The following is a 5,000-nucleotide window of genomic DNA, read 5'->3' on the forward strand; positions in this document are numbered from 1 at the left end:
GCCCGGGAGGGGACTCTGAAAATTTTTCAGCCCTTTCGACTCGGGGTTGACCTGGTGGCCGAGAGGGGACTCGCACGGCAGGCAAGCCGCCCTGGGCTCACCCTCCCCGGCCGCAGCGAGGGACTGCCACCCGGCCGACTGGATCGGGCCCCTGGAAGTCTGGAAAAAAGAATGGAACCTGACGCCTCCGAGGAGGGGGCGCCCAGGGAAGGAGGGAGATCCGGGTTGACCTGGTGACCGGACGGGAAAGAGGCCACCGGGCGTCCCCCCCTTAAAACCTAGGGGTTGACCTGGTGGCCGGAAAGCGAACCGGCCAGCCGGTGAACCCGTCCGATTCCACGGGTTGACCTGGTGGCCGGGAAGCGAACCGGCCAGCAGGTGAACCCGTTCGATTCCACGGGTTGACCTGGTGCCCGGGAGGGGACTCTGAAAATTTTTCAGCCTTTCGACTCGCGGTTGACCTGGTGGCCGAGAGGGGACTCGCACGGCAGGCAAGCCGCCCTGGGCTGACCCTCCCCGGCCGCAGCGAGGGACTGCCTCCCGGCCGACAGGATCGGGCCCCTGGAAGTCTGGGGGGGGGGGAATCGCCCCACGCCTCCGAGGAGGGCTGCCCGGGCGGGCCTGGCCCCGGAGCTCGAAAAAAAAAAAAAGGATCGGGCCCACTAGAGACATGGACCAGGCCGCCCTGGGCTCACCCTCCCCGGCCGCAGCGAGGGACTGCCTCCCGGCCGACTGGATCGGGCCCCTGGAAGTCTGGGGGGGGGGGGGGGAAATGGAACCTGACGCCTCCGAGGAGGGGACGCCCAGGGAAGGAGGGAGATCCGGGTTGACCTGGTGACCGGACGGGAAAGAGGCCACCGGGCGTGCCCCCGTTAAAACCCCTAGGGGTTGACCTGGTGGCCGGAAAGCAAACCGGCCACTGGGTAGGCCGGTCGGCAACCTAGGGGTTGACCTGGTGGCCGGGAAGCGAACCGGCCAGCAGGTGAACCCGTCCGATTCCACGGGTTGACCTGGTGCCCGGGAGGGGACTCTGAAAATTTTTCAGCCCTTTCGACTCGGGGTTGACCTGGTGGCCGAGAGGGGCCTCGCACGGCAGGCAAGCCGCCCTGGGCTCACCCTCCCCGGCCGCAGCGAGGGACTGCCCCTCCCCACCCCCCGGCTGACAGGATCGGGCGCACTGGAAGTCCGGGACAGTATTTTCCCCGACGCCGGGGAGGGCGGGCGGAGGGGCTCTGGCGGCCAGCCCGGGCCCCGGAGCTCGAAAAGGAAAAAAGGACCGGGCCCGCGAGAGACGGGGGCCCTGCCGCAGGGGGGGGGGCAGTCCGACCGGGGCTCACCGTGCGGCAGGCCCGGGCGTCGGCAGGGGAAAGCGGGCGAGGAGGCGCGGGGCCGGGTGCCTACGGCCATACCGGACCGAACGCCCCCGATCCCGTCCGATCTCGGAAGGTAAACCGTCCCGGGCCTGGCTAGTACTTGGATGGGTGACCGCCTGGGAATCCCAGGTGCCGTAGGCAGCTTTTCCCGGTCCGAGTCAGCTCTCTCTCCTTTTCTGGGGGGGAAGGAGAGGGGGGGACGGGCCGGAAAGCCCCTCGTCGCTCCTGCCGAGTCGGAGGTCGCGGCCGCAGGTCACGGGTCTGGGCGCCTGGGGTCCGGCTCCCCACCCACCCGGCTTCCTCCGCGGAGGACCCCCCCCGGGGCCACCGAAGCCGCTGGGGGAGACGCCGGGCATGGGGCGGACTGGCCCGGACCCTCCCGGCCGCCGGCCCGCAGGTCCGCCCCGAATCCCCCCCCGCGGCCACCCAGGCCAGGCCTGGCCAGGCGGGACGGACGGCGGGTGTCCAGCGCCCAGCGGCTTCCTCCAGCGGGGACCCACGGACCCCAAAGCCGCAGGGGGAGGCCCCGGGCCTGGGACGGACTCGCTCGGACCCCCTGCGCCCGGCCGCCGGCCCGCGGGACCGCCCCGAATCCCCCCGCGGCCACCCAGGCCAGGCCTGGCCAGGCGGGACGGACGGCGGGTGTCCAGCGCCCAGCGGCTTCCTCCAGCGGGGACCCACGGACCCCAAAGCCGCAGGGGGAGACCCCAGGCCCGGGACCGACTCGCTCGGACCCCCCGCCTCCCCTGCGCCCGGCCGCCGGCCCGCGGGACCGCCCCGAATCCCCCCGCGGCCACCCAGGCCAGGCCTGGCCAGGCGGGACGGACGGCGGGTGTCCAGCTCCCAGTGGCTTCCGCCAGCGGGGACCCACGGACCCCAAAGCCGCAGGGGGAGGCCCCGGGCCCGGGACGGACTCGCTCGGACCCCCCGCCTCCCCTGCGCCCGGCCCCCGGCCCGCGGGACCGCCCCGAATCCCCCCGCGGCCATCCAGGCCAGGCCTGGCCTGGCGGGCCGGTGTGCAGCTCCCCCGGGCTTCCTCCCCCGACGACCCGCGCCCCCCTGAGCCGCAGGCGGAGACCCCGGCCCCGGGGCGGACCGGCCCGGGCTCGCCCGAGCCCCCTGCGCCCGGCCCGCAGGACCGCCCCCCCGAATCCCCCGGGAGAGGCCCGGCCTGCACGCCACTGACGACCCGCGGCCCCCAAAGTCGCAGGAGGCGCCCCCCCCCCCCCGGTTAGCCCCGTCTCGCTCCGCGCCCCCCGCCCCTCGCTGCCGGGACCGGGCGCCGCCCCAGAGTCAGCCGCAGCCGGCCGGCCTGAGAGCTGCCCTCCTGTGGACGACGGTGAGTTTACCTTGATACTAACCGGCCGTCAGCCAGGTCAACCCCATTGCTAGACTGGGGTGGACCTGGTGGCCGAGTGGGGACTTGGAACATTTGACAGCTGCTTCCCGGGGCTTGACCGGTTGTCCTGAACGCCCCCCACCCCCACCCCCAGCCCCCGGCTCCTGCTCCCCTCTCCCCAGCCTCGGTGCTCCGCTCCCTGCCTCGGAGGCTGCCTCTCTGCGGCGCCTGCATCGCCTCCGAGGACGCGCACCCTCCGGAGGCTGGACGTAAACCCACCACTGCCGCCGACCCGGCTCTCCGAGGGACGACTGTGAGGCCCCCCACCCCACCCCACCCCCGGACCGCCCTGGGGACGACTGCTAAGCCTCCCCCACCGGACCGCCCGGGGGAAGACTGCGACGCCTCCCGCCAGGCCCCCACCCAGCCTGGGGGAAGACTGCTAAGCCTCCCCCCCACACACACACACACACACTGTCGGGGGATGACGATTAAGCCTCTCCCGGACTGCCCGGGGGAAGACTATTAAGCCTCCCCTGGAACCACTATTAAGCCTGCCCCCGGAGTCCTCGGGGGATGACTGCTAAGCCTCCCCCACCGGACCACCCGGGGCAAGACTGCTAAGCCTCCCTCCCACACACACACACACTGTCAGGGGAGGACTATTAAGCTTTCCCGCTGGAGCGCCCGGGGCGGACGACTGTTAAGCCTGCCCCCGGAGTCCTCGGGGGAGGACTATTAAGCTTTCCCCCCTGGAGCGCCCGGGGGGGGGGGGGGGGGGACGACTATTAAGCCTGGCCCCCGGAGTCCTCGGGGGACGACTATTAAGCCTCCCCCGGACCTGCTCCCTCTCGACTATTAAGCCCCCCCTCTGCGGTCCTCAGCACCACTGCCGCGCTGCCCTGGGAGTGGGGTGACATCCGGTCCGGAAAGCAAACCGGCCACCAGGTCAACCCGTCGAATCCAATGGGTTGACCTGGTGGCCGGAAAGCAAACCGGTCGCCAGGTCAACCCGTCGAATCCAATGGGTTGACCTGGTGGCCGGAAAGCAAACCGGCCGCCAGGTCAACCCAGTAGATTCAGCGGGTTGACCTGGTGGCCGAACGGGGACTTTGAAAATTTGACAGCCGCTTCCCGGGGGTTGACCTGTTGTCCCGGTGGGGACTTTGAACATTTGACAGCCGCCTCCCAGGGCTTGACCTGTTGTCCCGGTGGGGACTTTGAACATTTGACAGCCGCCTCCCAGGGCTTGACCTGTTGTCCCGGGGGGGACTTTGAACATTTTACAGCCGCTTCCCGGGGCTTGACCTGGTGGCCGAGTGGGGACTTTGAACATTTGACAGCCGCTTCCCGGGGGTTGACCTGTTGTCCTGAACGCCCCCCACCTCCCCCCCCCCCGGCTCCTGCTCCCCACTCCCCAGCCTCGGTGCTCCGCTCCCTGCCTCGGAGGCTGCCTCTCTGCGGCGGCTGCATCGCGTCCGAGGACGCTCACCCTCCGGAGGCTGGATGTAAAGCCTGACACCCGCCACCGCCGCCGACACGGCTCTCGGAGGGACGACTCTGAGGCCTCCCCCCACCCCCGGACCGCCCTGGGGACGACTGCTAAGCCTCCCCCCCGCCCACACCCACACCCACACTGTCGGGGGATGACTCTTAAGCCTCTCCCGGACTGCCTGGGGAACGACTATTAAGCCTGCCCCCCCCGGAGCACTCGGGGGACGACTATTAAGCCTCCCGCGGACTGCCCGGGGGATGACTATTAAGCCTCCCCTGGAAGGACTATTAAGCCTCCCCCGGACTGGCCGGGGGACGCCTATTAAGCCTATCCTCGGGGGAGGACTATTAAGCTTTTCCCCTGGAGCGCCCGGGGGGACGACGATTAAGCCTGGCCCCCGGAGTACCCGGGGGACGACTATTAAGCCTCCCCCGGACTGGCCGGGGGACGACTATTAAGCCTCCCCCGGACCTGCTCCCTCTCGACTATTAAGCCCCCCTCTGTGGTCCTCAAGACCACTGCCGTGCTGCCCTGGGAGTGGGGTGACACCCGGGCCGGAAAGCAAACCGGCCACCAGGTCAACCCGTCGAATCCAATGGGTTGACCTGGTGGCCGGAAAGCAAACCAGCCGCCAGGTCAACCCGTCGAATCCAATGGGTTGACCTGGTGGCCGGAAAGCAAACCGGCCGCCAGGTCAACCCAGTAGATTCGACGGGTTGACCTGGTGGCCTTAAAGCACGACTCTTAAGCCTGCCTCCTGGAGCGCTCGGAGGACGACTATTAAGCCTCCCCC

General features: G+C 70.2%; 1 non-coding gene across 1 annotated transcript; it reads left to right on the forward strand.

Moving 5' to 3' along the window:
• The first annotated feature begins 1,395 nt into the window (after nt 1–1,395).
• On the forward strand, nt 1,396–1,514 carry LOC135979079 (5S ribosomal RNA). Its single transcript, XR_010596402.1, has one exon. It is a non-coding gene; the product is annotated as a 5S ribosomal RNA (ribosomal RNA).
• Nucleotides 1,515–5,000: the final 3,486 nt, after the last annotated feature.

This window comes from Chrysemys picta, unplaced genomic scaffold, assembly GCF_011386835.1.
Source record: "Chrysemys picta bellii isolate R12L10 unplaced genomic scaffold, ASM1138683v2 scaf637, whole genome shotgun sequence".
NCBI classification, from domain to species: domain Eukaryota; kingdom Metazoa; phylum Chordata; order Testudines; family Emydidae; genus Chrysemys; species Chrysemys picta.